Raw genomic sequence first — 16,391 nt, 5'->3', positions numbered from 1 at the left:
AGAGAACATAGATTAAAAAAATCTAAAATAATGGTTGCCAAATGTTTTTTGATATTCAACTTTTGGTGAAAAAAACTTAAGAGATGCAGAAAGAAGATATTGAAGTTATGACTTTATATAACACCATATTTATAAATGAAGGACGGAACATACTTCGGATACAAGCAACTTTAAGGACGAATGAATGAAATTACTCTTCATTACGAAATTCATTCTCAAGCAAACTCATAATTTCAGGGAAGCTCAGGCCCCATGGGTATGGGCGTGATCTGTACGATCATTGACTGTTTGCATCCAACAAGTAGTGGCGTAACTAGGATTTTTAAAAAGGGACTGAAAAACCATTTTGGGGCCAAGGTACCCAACACTCCAAAATTCCATTGTTTCGGTATTTTAGGGTTATCTTTAATCAAGAACATAACACAATTTGCGAGCATTTGGGGCAAAAGAATTGTGGTTACTATTTCAGTCTTGCACATTTTTAGCAACATAGTCATGTTTGTTTTATTCTTTATTAAATTAAAGCTATTGTTTCTCAAAATAACTCGACAAGATTCGAGACGAGACAGGGTTCTTCCAACAGAAAAAGATACATTTTTCGAGGCATCACTTTACACAACATATTTTCGAGGCGAGACAACCTCTAATCTTGTCTCGTGCGCATCCCTATTTGCACGTAATAATATTAGAATACAGTAAGAAAAAGAAAATATTAATTACCTTATAAAGTAATCAAACCTTAAAAGTCACCTATTTAAAATTTGCCCTGTGAAATAGTTCATATTTTAAGGGGGCTATTCATATAGTAACAGAATATTAATAATCAACGATCAATTACTCTGTGAAGATGCTGAATTTTAAGGTGTGTGTGCACCTTCTGTTTCATTTGGGTGCAAATTCGGTAGATTTTCTTAGTATCCTCTTTTCTAGAAGTATGTAACATAGTGAAATTTAGCTGGGCTTGTAAGAAATTGGGGAGGCTTGAACACCCCAAATTAGACCTAGTAACGCCACTGCCAACAAGCCACCAGTCACGAAAGACAAAGGGAAATATTTAATTTAATAATAATAAAAAAGTTGAACTGTGTAAATTTAGGACTATAATTGTATATGTAAATCATTATAAATAGAATTATGTTTTATATTTAATTGAGCTTTTCTCCCTATCGCGGAACTTATGACCGGTACGGAATCGAACCCGGATAACCCAAAGATCTCTGCTTCAGATAATCGCTGGGTAGAAATGTTCTCCTTCAAATAAAATGAAATGAAATATTCAGTCTAACGTCCCATGATTATGCTCCGAAGCTAAGAGAGGCGATGATGATGAGAAATGAATCAAATGGAGGAATGAAGAAAGTGGGAGGGAACGGAAGAACCCCGAGAAAACCACCGCATACGGTGTTTGTCCACCACAAAGTTCACTTGGCGCTCCTTCAAATAAAGTACAGCTACAAATAAAACATTTTCTACCTTAGAAGAAAGAATCTCCTTTACATTGTTCCGTCCATTAAATGTACATATTAACAATTACTCTACTGAAACCATCCCTGCATCTAGTGATGTGAAGTGGAAAATTTTCCGCTTAAAACTTCCCATTTCTGAAAATTTTCCATTCTAAACAAATATTCACTATCAAGTATTAGCTCCACATTAAGCCATGATATTGATTGAATCCATGAATAGAAATATGACATTACAGCAAATTATAATCTTCCAACTTTCTAGGTACTGTAATGGGAAAATATATAAATATTACTGAGTACCTGGTAATAAACCTAGTATTTGATAACACAAGAATTATATGATAGAACAAGCGAGTATCGTTCTACAGTATGAAACTACAGTAAACTTCCAAACTAGTAGAACTGGAAATAGTAGAAACCTGAAGTAGTTTATTTCTACCACTTACGGTTTAAATATTAGGTTGTCGAAGGAGATGGGACCTATTATTGAAACGACGAATCGTTTCCCGAAAACCGTTTCTCAATAGCTCTTACCGTTTTTGAGTTATGACCAATATTGTTGAAACCAGAAGTGGTTCAACATAGCTTCTGGTTTAACTCGAAGATTGGTGAAAGAGATGGAACCTATTTTTGGGATGCTGAATCGATTCCCGAAAACCGCTTGTCGATAGCACTTACCGTTTTAGGTCTAGGAATATCAATATTGAGACCAGAAGTAGTAGTGAATTTATACCACTTCCGATTTTAGTGGAAATACAGGAGTACAGGTGGTTTGTCCCCTTAAGAATTAAATCGATTTCTGAAAACTCTTTATCACTAGCTATGTTTTATATTCGTTTATGAGTTATGAATATGTTTGTTGAAACCAGATATGGTCGACTTCTACCACTTCCCGTTTAAGTAAGATTGTTGAAAGAGATGGAACCTATTCTGGCAATGCAGAATTGATTCCCGAAAACCGTTTGTCGATAGCTCTTACCCTTTTAAGTTTATGAAAATAAATATTGAAACCTGAAGTAGTAGTGGATCCTACCACTTCCAGTTTTAGTAGAAATGCAGGAGTTAAGGTGGTTCCATTCATATCCACTTATTTCCGAAAACCGTTTGCCGATCGCTATTACCGTTTTTTACTCGTGGTCTTTAATTTGAAACCGGAAAGTTCCGATTTCTACCACTTCCGGTTTAACAGATTGACTGCCAAGGTGATTTGAGGGTACCTGTTAAGTAGGAGGTTGTTGAAGGAGATGCAACCTATTATTGGGATGCTGGATCGATTCCCGAAAACCGCTTGTCAATAGCTCTTACCGATTTTGATGTGATACCTGTTGACAGACAGACACACAGACGAACAGAGCCGTTCTATAAGACTTCCCTTTCATATGCATAGCGTAGTTTGGAAATCTAAAAGTAGGTATATAGCCAAAAGCAGGAAACATCTTTTTATTTGATAATTAAATATAAAGTTATTTATTGCGGCTTGCAGCTTTGTACTTTTCTTATATATATATTTTTCTCTTAGAAGAAGAAATAAAGCTTTTTCTTAGTTACAATTTCAGAATGAATGAATATATGAATATTTATTAGTTTCTCTTCTGAACGAATATATGAAAAAAAAAAACATAATTTCCTGAGAACTTCAAGTATTTTTAATGAGTTACTTTTGTTAAAATTTGAAATTTTCGGTAGCCAAAAACTTGCAGTAGATATTTTTATATATTTCGTAATTATTGTTTCTATAAAGTGAAAATATATAAATATAGAAAAGTAATAAAGCTATGAGAAACATCTTGTCTTCGAGCATGAAAAGCGTATGAAACTGATAGAATATTGATATGACGATTTTCTGTGAACGACGATTAATTCTAAGAAAAAAACTACATTACATTTTCTAATATATTTTCCAGAAATGAAGAATTGCAAGATAATTAATTTTATGAACCCTTACCCTCACCCTCACCTCCCTCACACTCACCCTCCATCACACTCACCCTCCATTGACGCCCTCCACTCACCCTCCCTCACACTCACCCTCCATTGACGCCCTCCACTCACCCTCCCTCACACTCACCCTCCATTGATGCCCTCACACTCACTCTCCCTCACACTCACCCTCCATTGACGCCCTCACACACACCCTCCCTCACACTCACCCTCCATTGACGCCCTCCACTCACCCTCCCTCACACTCACCCTCCATTGACGCCCTCACACTCACCCTCCCTCACACTCACCCTCAATTACTTTATCGCCCTCACCCTCCAATGCCCTCACCCTCATCTACTAAAATGAGGGTGAGGTGAGGGTAAGGGCGGCCCTCATGAGGGCAAAATGAGGGAGGATGACCATCTCTGCTCTTGACTATATTTTGAGCAAATTTGGTGAAGATCCATCAAGCAGTTCTTTAGTTTTTTTCTTTTACTTTTTCTTTCTTTTTTTTTCCACACACGTGCACACACAGGTATGGTAAATATATAAAGGAGTAGGTAAACCAAATTCTAGTTATTCAAAAACCAAACAAGGAAAACTTGGTTTTTGCCACCCCTGCATACAATTAATCCATTCTAACCACAGAAACGTTGCACTGTCTGTTTTCTATGATAAATAATATAAAATGAAATTAAACCCATCCTTCCAGAAAACAAAAGATAGGTAAATAAGAAACATTTAGACTTTTCTTCGTTGTATAGTTTTGAGTGGCAGAGAGGTGAAAGCTACTGCTTGGAAGAAGAATCCGTCCGTTTCAAGGCATGGGCGCCGATCCTGGAGGACCAAGGGGATCCGGGACCTCCCCCCAAAGCACATGTGGGCCCCCTTATTGTATTTAAGAATATATAATATTTGGAATAATTTGAATGCAATTTGTTTTAAAATCCTCATATATGCCTTCTCCATCTAAATGAGCCCCCCCCCATTTTACAGAGAAATCGGCGCCCTTGTGTACAGGCGCGGATCCGAGGGAAGCCTATAGGAGCTATAGTCCCCCCTTAACGATCAGGTATACACTGGTTAAAATGGGCTTCAATTTTGCTTTACACTGGATAAAGCTGCAAGCTATGGTTTAGCCCCTCCTTTGTTCATATCCTGGAACCGCCACTGTATCTCTCTCTCTCTTTCTCTCTCTCTCTCTATATATATATAGGGCCGGATTTAGGGACTGCAAAGGTGCACTTCCCACCTTTGTTGTAAATATACACTATCTAAAATGAGAAGCGGGCAGTGAAAATAGCAACACATTCCGAAACTTTTTGCCATCATGTATCTGTTTGGGGCTTAAAAGAAAGCAGAGCTTTGCAAAAGCATGATTTTCTGAAGCTTGAAGGAAAAGAATTCACCAAGCAAAATAATATAACTTTTGTCAAGCAAGTAAGAAAACATAAGGCAAGAGGAGAGAAGGACATTTTTGTCCTGCATTCCACTTGCGTCCCTGTTTAAAATATTTCGGCCAGTAGTTACTGAAAAAGAAGATACAACGTACAAGACAAGTCGAGTCGAGACTGTCGGCGACCGAGCCCAGACATAATATATAATGATCTTTATTCCTCAAGTGATACTTGGAAACCAAATTTGATTTAAATCTGACCAATAGTTACCGAGAAATAAAGTACAACATACAAACAGAGCCGAACCGAGCCTGTCCTTTGCCGAGTCGGCCACCAAGTATAGAGATGTTTATTCTTTGGATAATGGGCTATCTGCACAAAAAATTTCGATGATATTTGGCCAGTAGTTACGGAGAAATAAAATAGAACATACAAGGCAAGCCGAGCCAAGCCTATCGCCGACCAAGCTCGGCCATCACATGTAGTGATCTTTATTCCTTAGATGACTGGGTACTTGTACATCTAATTTGGTTTAAATTTAGCTGGTAGTTACCGAGGAATAAAGTACTACATACACACATACTTAATTACATCTGGAGTAAAACTACAAGCTCCCTTATGCTTACTAAGGAAACTTAAAAGAAAAGTTCTAACATTACAAATGGAACATACTTCATGTAAGCAGAATCCACTTTCAACATTACAACACTAATGGGGAGAGCTTGAGGCGGGTGAGCCCCCCTGACTTCGCCACTGCACTTTTGAGACACTTGAGAGCTATCCGAATGGAGAAAACTGCTTTCATCTACCGCTCTTGCTCTATGTAGACCAATATTTATTGAAACGAGAAATTATAGTTGAATGAACCACTTCCGGTTTTATTACAGAGTTAATAATAGAGATTAAGTATGTTCTTACGAAACTGAAACCCGGATCTTAATACGTATTACGTTTTTCGATCTATGATGATCAATGATCAAACCGGAAATGGTTTCTTTAAACCACTTTCGGTTTGAGAAGACTATTTTAATAACAAACTCACTTCCTAATTCTTGACTCTTTGTATTTTTACCAAATTTGGTGATGATCCATGATATACTTTATTTATTTATTTATTTTTGTCACACACTAACACACGCGAATAAGGTAAATATATAATGGAGTTTTGATAAACCAAACTCTAGTTATTCAAAAAAAAAAAAAAACTTACAACGAAAACTTGATTTTTGTCATCCCTGCACACAATTAATCCGTTCTAACCACAGAAACATCGCACTGTGTGCGTTTTTGTGATAAATATTATAAAATGAAAAGAAATCTATCCTTCCAGAAAACAAAAGAAATAGGCAAATATATAAGAAACATTTAGAGTTTTTTTGGTTTACATTTGTGAGTGGAAGAGATTAAAGCTACTGCTTCGAAGGAGAATCCATCCGTTTCAACCAACAAAAGATGTAGAAAAGCAATTGGAAAGACATTCCATACTGAGGTTTCAAAGATCATTATCTTTGTTCTACGAAGTATTTTGTTGACACGTGAATCATACCAACTTACGCCGAAAAAGCACATTCAGATAGTTGTGTCGTAAAGTTGTGGGAAATCAGTGGGAGGTGGGAGTGGAAAGGGAGACTGCTCAAGGCATAAATGATTATGAAACTGGAGGGGTAGACACGGGTTTCACTTTTCAAATTGTCATAATACATCCCTCCTCAGCATTTGTTCTTCAAAGAATGTCATCCATAGTAATTCATGAGATTTGCAAGTGGTCTTTTGACTCTTTACCTCCAGTAACTCAATACGGAAGAATGCATTACAATTAATCCAAGTAATTAGGTGCTAAATTGTGACAGTCATCTGAATTGTATTACTCTTTGGCAACAAAATTACCAGTTCCTAAATGCAGTATTTTCTAAGATATTTATGAATTAAATTTTACATGTTATCTTATGAAGATTCTGAAGCCTCTGATGATGGGAAGACATCCCCTTAAGCTGTAGGTAATGTCTGACAGTGGCGTAGTCAGGGAGGATCACCCGGCTCAAGCCCCCCCCCCCATTAATATTGCGATGTTGAAAGTGGATTCCGCTTACATATAGTATGTTCTATTTGTGATCCTGATGTTAGGACTTTTCTTTTTAGTTACCGGCGTAAGCTGACCGGATGTTATACTTTTACTCCAGATGTACTGTAATTATGTGTGTGCATATGTAGTACTTTATTCCTCGGTAACTATCAGCTAAATTTAAACCAAACTTGATGCGAAAATACCCAATCATCTAAGGAATAAAGATCACTACATGTGATGGCCGAGCTCGGCCGGCGATAGGCTCGGCTCGGCTTGCCTTGTATGTTCTATTTTATTTCTCCGTAACTACTGGCTGAATATAATCGAAATATGGTGCGCAGATAGCCCATTGTCCAAAGAATAAAGATCGCTCTACTCTACAAAGCGACAGGGCAAAGGATAGGTTCGCCTTTACAACAACAAAAGAACTACGAATATATTTTGTTTGATGGAAGGTGAAGGGGCTGAAGTATAATCTTGGGTGTGAGAATGTGTTCATTTGGCCCTGTACATTGTCAGTTATTCGCTTCAAACGCCATATTTCTTACCTTTTCATGCCGGCATATGTAATGACTTCTATATATTGATTTGCTATATATTACAGGCACGCCACGAAACCTCAAGTCTGAATCCAGCAACAAGATCATATAGTTTTTTCTTTTTCTTTTTCCTTTTCTTTCTTTCTTTCTTTTTCTTTTTTTCTTTTTTTTTGGCAAGATATAATTTATGCAAATGTCTATCGCCAAACTGAAATATTCAGTCATCATTGGCGATCTGGCGATCGAAAATTCCAACCTGGAGACCAATTTGGTACATGGTTTTGTTTTATATTACTTAGGCAGCAGACAAGGGTTGGAAAAAATAGTTTTATTTTTTTAAAAAAAAGAACAAAACATGTGTTTAAAACATAAAAAATATGTTCAAAACGTTTTAAACATGTTTTAAAACACAGCCATTTTTGATTGCTGCCATTTTTGATTGGAATTCAAAATTTCAAATACAAATGGAGTCATGTTACGTGTTTTAAGGCTAGAACTTTACCAGAAATACGCTTGTGCGGTTACTTCAGCCTTAAAACAAGTCATTTCGGAGTTACTGCTTCTGAAAATTTCCTAATTATGCTCTTAGGGGCTAAGATCGCGTTTCATGGAGGCGGGTGTGATTTTTAATTGCAAAAATTTGATTACTATTTCAGAACACTCATACTAATGAAATTATCTTAAAATAATAAATTTTCGAAAAGTAATGATAGTTTGAAGCACACTTCATGTTGCGCTAACTTTAGAATATTTTCTGCAAGCCTATGTAATTGGTTGTTTTTTAAGTCAATAATTCATTGAAGAAAAGTAATATATGAGGCGTTCAGAGCACTATGGATCCAAGTCCATTTTCAATAAGGTTCAGGTTTGCTCAGCATATGAATTCTATTTCCAAACGTAATATTTTCGCAGTCAAGAGTCCGCAATAAGTATAACTAAAACCACGTTAAAGGCCGTGGGATAGTTTCATATGACAGCCGCTAGATAGGGGCGTCAATGGGGCAGGAGGGCATTTGCCCCCACCCCACCCTGAATTTCAGACTTTGGGGGCAGTAAGGCAGTTTTAAAAACCTTTCGATAAGCAAGATCCAACAAAATAAGTTTGAGGTCCTTACACCGAATAAATAAGGAGGAAATACAGATGATCGAAACTGGAAAGTTGTTCCAAATGATGTCGTTTTTTTCTTCCCGTAAAACTAATGTTAAGCGAATCCAAGTTGTACGGAGACTGACAAGGTACATTCGCGAAGTGTCCCCTCGTAATTCGTGTAACATTGATTCAAATGCAAAGTTCTCCGTGGCCCAATGTGTATTGTACTAATTTAAGCGGCCCATACCGGTAATTTCCATATTTATGAGCCTTCATATATCCGGAATTAAATCATACACTACTATAACACTCGGACACAAAGTTTCTTTTAGTTTCTTTAGATTTCACTGGACATGAATATGGGCATATGCAGAACAAATTGAATCAAGTACTCCTTCTCTGACATATGTTACCCACATTGGCCGCCATCTTTTATTTAACTTTTGGTTTTTCAAATGGCAATAGGTTCAAATGATACATCAAATTAATGTAAACTTTTCTCGGAATTTCATTGGTGTACTGAGTTTTATCGTAGCTTGTATATACCATTAAATGTCAAGCACTTCATATTGAACCAAATAGAAAGTTGTGCAGGGCCCCGTGTGTATATGCAATCTTTTATGTGTTATCGTTGATGAAATATTCTCTGAACTTATATACATGCAGACACACAGATGTCAATACGGAAATGGTAGGTCTTCACCCAAATCTGGCCGTATCTGGATCTACATTAGGCATTTTGACAGTAATACAATACTTCCTTATTATAGTATAACATGGAAGTAATAACAATCACTCATGGAAATGTAATAAGATTATGACACCTATGTTGTAAGGAGTTTACCAGTTAGAAATTGTTTTGATTTGTCAACACCAAAAACGTAAGCGTAACTGATATTAACCTGCAATGTCTATTCGCAAAGTGGCTGGAGGGAATGAACATGTAATACCTTCCAAATGGTACAAGCTACGGTAAAATACATTACACCAGTGAATGTAAACGTAAATGTCCGATGTAACACTTGCACCTATTTCCATTTGAAAAACCAAAAGTAAAATCTAATATGGCAGATCTAAGATGACGGCCGGGATGGGTAACATGTGTCAGAAGCAGTACTTGATCCAATTTGATTTTCATATGCCCATATTCATGTCCAGTGAGTAACATCTAAAGAAACTAAAATGAATTTTGTGTCCGAGCGTTATGGTAGTGTATGATAGAATTCCGGATATATGAAGGCCCATAAATATGCCAATTACCGGCATGGGTAGCTAAATTTAGTACAATACACATTAGACAGCAGAGAACTTTGTATTTAAATCAATTTTACACGAATCTCGAGGGGACACTTCACGAATGTACCTGGTGAAAACCAACATGTAAGCTACTATATCAACGAATGCCTGCGATATATTAATTTCAGAACCGCAATTTAGAACCGCAAGAACCCTATGTTTGTTTTCTGAATACAACATGAAAAAATTGTTTCCATGATAATTCTTTTATTTACTTTTTAATATCAGTTCTACAAGTAGTACAACCTTCGACTATGACACTTTCTCGCAAGTTAACTTATAAGCATTTAAACAATACAATGAACATTAAAAATCAAAGGGAGAAAAAGAGACAAAATAAACTGTAGATTACCATATTGCCACGAGAAGTCAAAACATTCACATGAGAAGAAAATAGTCTTCTGAATGGGTAGCACTTTTTGACAATTTTCTTTTTCTGGCAGATTTTTATTTTTTTAATTTTTTTTTACAAAAATAAGATGAAATATGTTTAAAGGTGCAAAGGTGCACGTGCACCCCCTTCCTTGTAAATATACACTACCTAAAGTGAGAAGCTAGGAGTGAAAATAGCAACACTTTCCGAAATTTTCCTCTGTCATGTTTCGATTTGGGCTTAAATCAAAGGGAAGTTTTGCAAAATCGATAGTTTAAGTCAATTTTCTAAAAGTTCAACAAAAGGATTCACCGAGAACAGATACTTAGGATATCAGGGCATTTCCTCATTCACACCACAGGTGCCTAAAGGCATTTAAAAAAAATCCAATTCAATTCAAATGTAGGCCTACTGGTAGTTATTGGTGCACCCCTCAGAAGATCCTTTCTACCAAATCTTGTGTGTTGGTCCCCTTGATGAGTTTCTCGCTACGCCACTGATGACTGATATGTATTTGATTTATAAACTAAATTGCTTGCAAGCAAATTAAATGTCCTTCCTGCTTCCCTGGGGGCCAGTATATGTGTAACTGGTGAAAGTAGCTCCGGGTTCGATCCTTGTTGGGAAGTGAGCTCGAGCTTCAACCACATTGGTCAGTGCAAGACTGTTGTAAAATAAACATATATGGTGACTGCCGGCAGTGAGCTCCATCATGCCTAAGCGCTTAGCGTACGCGCCTTTCGCCTGGAAGACCCGGGTTCGATTCCCGGCGTGAGCACATGTGGTTTCGATTCCATGTTAATCAGTAGGTCCCGTCTCATAAAGCCTCGCTGCCGAAAAGGACGTTAAACTCCAAATCAACTCAACTATCGGTAGTGTCATCACAAGAAGTAAAAATCTTATCAATAAGCTTACATTAAAAACTTCACTCTTTGATCATTTCTCTTTCTCCTCTTTTTAAATACAGAGCAATCAAAGTAATGCTATTCTCAAAGGACATGTACCTGAGGGCTTAAGGCAGCGTTTCCCAACCTTTTTCCAACTTGCGGCACACTACAGGTGTAACTTGAATTCTCGCGGCACACCCATATTATATATATATATATATATATATATATATATATATATATATATATATATATATATATATATATATATATATAATTACCGTGGTATTTTAATGTGATTACTAATTTCCTTCTTACAGATAAGAAAGCTCGATCACTGATTTTCCCCCGTGCTAAATCATTATACTTATTTTTCATTCTAATTTTAAAATAGAAAACAATAGCAATGAAATATAGGACTCGGGTTTTTAAAAATCCACTTTCTCTTTCGAAAACTGTATATAACCTCTAACTAAAAGGGAAGATCACTAAATAACCAACAAATAAACAAATCTCCTATACTTTTAAAACACAAATGTAGGTAATTTGTATGCATGCTTACTTTGTTGAATTTATTGAATGATATGTTAAAATTTCAAGTTACGAAATAGTCTGCAACAATAAAGAAGTAATAATGGTCATGACAATGATAAATACGTTTTTCAACATTAAAAATGTACAGAAAAGTAACACAGTATGAAATTTAAAATTGTAGATTTATAGTAGAGGTTCATAGTAATGTGAAATATAAATATACATTTTCCCCTGTCTTGCAATTTGGTTCGTATAGAATTAATAATTTGTTTCGATTTTCTCGTGGCACACCAGCGGCCCATTCACCGGTTGGGAAACGCTGGCCGAAGGTGTTTACTGAATCTTAAGTATGAGGAAAAAGAAAATAGACTGAAAAACGTGGAATTTAGTTACTACACATTATTCGGCGTAAGCTCTAAACTGCGATAAACAAAGCCACGTGAAACTAAACCTCGCTGATTTGCTGTTGTCCTACCGACGCTTGTACTCCTCCGCAAAATAGTTCATGTGATTGCATTATTACTTTTACTATGAAGCTTCATATAAAACTGATTTATATTATTATAAATGACAAAAATATAATACGGATTATCTAATAATACTGCAATCGAGTGTGGCTAATGAAACAATAGAAATAAACACTAAGCATGCGCAGTAATTCTGGCGCCAACTCAACTGTGGACGCGTGTTCTGCTTTTCAAGTCTGAAAGATGACTGGTATGAATCTCGGTTCCGCGAGTGTGTGAAACACCAACAAGGCAAACCTTTACTCACTAAGCAACAATTATTTATGAGCAAAATTCAAATACTATTTGTTTTAAATCTTTCGAGTTTCTTTTCTTTCTTTTCTGCTGCTGCTGTATCTGGACAACACGAGACAGTATTGTCAAAATGCACATGTATAGTTTGCTCCTCCCAGTGGGGAGTGGGAGTGATACATCACTAGCCAATCGTATTTGTGACAAGTGGAAGGATACAAATATTTTGTTTATCGAAGTTTAGAGCTTACGCCGAATAAGGTGTAGTATAATGGAGATTCTTTTAAAGCCAACCTTAGACTCCCTGTCGCCAAGGATGTTTAAACGTTACTCAAGCGTAACCCCAAGACCATCAGAATTGAAGAAGATGAAATACAGGTACAAAAGGTAACCGATAAAGAAAAGAGAAACATAGAAATGGTACTCATCATAACAAAAATATGTCTACTTACACAAAAATGTTCTGCAGAATTTCAATACGTTTCATATCGCTAAAATCAAGGAACAAAACCCTTTGGGTTCGAGAGAGAACTGGTATTCAGTGGAACCAGTTTTATCTTAACAATCTCAAGCAGGTACGACATATGTGGGTATTTCGAGTAACGCTAATCCCTTGGTGACCGTAACTACAATACCAAAATGCAGAATGTTCCATTGAGTAACGTTACTCAGCGTAACAAAATTCAGAGCGTACCATTTTAAAAGTTACACTGACCAATAACGTTATTAACTAGGTGCAGAAATGGGTTACAAAATAGTAACCGTAACAGATAACAAATTGTAAATATTGCACATTTCGTTAAGTTATCCACCCTTGCTTTTACATGTTTACCACTTTCCCGGTTCGTTAAGAGCGCAAGATGGTCTTGTCTCTACTAGAGGATGAACTTGAACTGAAAAGACATCTGAACTGTCACCAATCAACTAAAGGAGTTGGCATACTATTGGATCAACACTCATATATGTCATTTTCGATTATATTACATATTACTATTTACTGGATGAGTATTAATGGTGACTGAACATCACGAAAACGGCATGAGTGGTGTCTCAAGAAATCTCCGTTATCCCCTAAGCTATGAGTTCGACACTAATATCGATCATTTTCGATATTTTGGTCATTCCCTTTAACTCTTCTTGGCTGCTAGGATGACCATACCCTTACGGAGGCTGAATTTGAACTTAAAGAGCATCAGAACTCACACAGTTAACTTAGGACTCCAAAAACTATGGATTTGACAAAAAATAGTTTTCGTTTTCGATTATTTTTATGTTCTCTTTCCCCAAGAACACTAACATGAGGGAATGAGAACTTCATCGGCATCGGGAACCACTATTCATTTTAAAAACCTCGAATACTATGTATTGGACGCTGACATAAGTGCTTTTTGATAATTTCTATATGTTACCACTGCCACTCTCTCTACGTATGCAAGGGGTTGACCACAGAATTCTTTTACACACACAAACACTGGCAAACATTGTCACGTATTTCGTTGTAGCTTATTTGTAAATACTCAACCAGTCGTCATCCGGCTGGGAGTAAGTGCAAAGCATCCCCCACATTTAATACCGTTAAAGACAGAGGTATCCTTACAAATGTATAGTTGCGTAGATACAGAATAATAAAGTGCAATCACATACATTCGTATTCAATAACTTTATATAATTTATCATTAAAAAATCCCGCTTAACTGGAAAGGTGTGCTTTTATCATTAGATCTATGATCTTTAATTGCAATTTGATTTTATTACATTTTGGAGAAACAATTTAGGATAATGATGGTATAACACAAAGCGTACAATTTTAAAACTACAGTAGAGCGTCGATTATCCGAAGTAATTGGGGGACATGGGTGTTCGGAAAACTGGTTTGTTCGGATAATCGAACTCTACTGTACTGTACTATACTTCTACAGCCAGTGCCAAATCGACAGAAGTGTGCTGATTGTTGAAACACAGCGACTGGCGGCATGGCCGGTCAGCAGCGCCTTATGAAGGCCCCATTAGAAGCAATGTTCCGCCAGCGGTGGCTCAGTGCGGCGACTACTGTGGGAAACTTGGTTTGGGAGTGAGGAGGATGATGGACGGTAGGGTGGGAGAGTAACAGGTGCGAGCGAGTACACAGTTTGGTTAAGCGGTCATTCGGTTGACCGACGTTCGGATAATCGACGCTCTACTGTATGTATTTTATTTAAAAATGATGTTTCAAAATTGTAAATTCACTTAACAAAGTAACAATAGAAAATTATTCATAAAAGATAACTATTTCTAAATGCAAAAGAAACATAAATGCTATCTTACTGAACAGTAGGTTATTATCAGCTTACCACATTTAACTCAATATTTGGCTTCCAAATAATTTTCTTATCCAGAACTATTTATAACGTAAAGTCATACATTGATCTTTTTCCAATCTATTCAATAACGTCGGTGGGAGACCCGGGTTCGATTCCCGTCGGGAGCTCATATGGTTCGGATTCCACGTTAATTAGTAGATCCACGTCTTATATAGTATCGATGCTGAAATGGATGTTAAACTCAAAATTAACTCAACTGAATAATGTCGGTTATTAACCACAATAAAAATCACTTGACTTCAAATCCGTATATATTTTTGATGATTTACAATAATTTAGTACAGTGCCAAATGTGAGGTTTTACTGTTTCGATGACTGGTCCACAACTGGTGCTAGATATCCCCCTTCGTTCAGTACGAATATCAGTTCCATTAATGGCCACATTTGGCGCTAGTAGTTTGAATAACGTGTACAATAAGATGACATTTGTTTAGGGAGTACTTTCTTTAACTCATTACATTGTTCACACTTTTGAACATGTTACGGTACTTAACAACATAAACATTATTTCAAATCGAGGACCTGAATATAAAAGCATACCAAATGGTAAGACATATATATATATTTTTTCATACTTATAGCCAGTGGTGTATCTACAATTTTATTTCAGGTGGGGTTTCCTGGCTAACTTTGTTCAGGGAAATGTGAAAATTCTGGAACACATTTCATTTACTTTAATATAGTAAATACATTTGCGGGGGGCTTAAGGGCAGAAGCCCCCTCCCGATAAATACGCCACTATTGATAGTTATGTTTCATACAAGTTGGAACGTTAAGGAAGGAAGGGAAGGAAATAGTTATCAAGACAAATCACACAAAAAATCGAAACAAAATATTCAATATTATATTTTTTGTTTGTATCTCTCGAAGATTGCTCCACTGGGTTTGGGACGCTTTTCAATTATGGTCTGCAGTTACAGAAAATATATAAAGAAATGACTTATGCTCATTTCACTAGTACATTTAATTTCTATCAGGCCGCAAAATCATGAAGATATGATCTATGAAATTCGTGAAATAAATGTGGAGCAGTTAGTGCTTTGAAAATGGATAACGACACATACTAGATGACAGGATCCAAGTAAATATATCCCATCTTAGGTACACTAACATAAATGTTAATCTTGTTAGATTGTAAGGAAAAATAACATGGTAATATATACTGAAATTTTCTAGATTTAACTTTTTTCAGTATTTGAGCATATTTTATAGTGACTTCGTCAAAATTGTAATCACTCCTAATAAGTTGACTTAAGAGTGGTTTCTAAGATTGCATCTATCTTAATCAATTATAAATAATGTGTGAGCTTTTTTAACATTTAGACTAACTAATTAAGCATTTAATAGAAAAAAATTAGTTTCCAGGTGTGAAACATACGGTTATATCAAACCACTCGCGTTGATGAAAGAAGGCAATTGTTAAGTTCTGCACTTCAGGCAGTGTTGCCAGATCCACTGATTTTGCAGATCTCCTGCTTTTTCTACGTTCTACTGATCTACTGCGAAAGAAAATGAAAAGCGAACAATCTCCTGCTTTTTCCTTACTTCGAGAAGTTAAAGAAATACATTATTATTAATATTGAATATTCAATGTTTCCTCACATAAAAAGACAAAATTTCTCTGTTATAATACACAAAGCTCTGTAGAGCATATAGAGTTTTACTGCATATAATATGAATCCAAAGAATACAACTGTACGTCA

Source organism: Thermobia domestica, chromosome 5 (assembly GCF_964235325.1).
Source record: "Thermobia domestica chromosome 5, izTheDome1.hap1.1, whole genome shotgun sequence".
Classification (NCBI taxonomy): Eukaryota; Metazoa; Arthropoda; class Insecta; order Zygentoma; family Lepismatidae; genus Thermobia; species Thermobia domestica.
Note: the sequence above shows the minus strand (reverse complement) of the source record.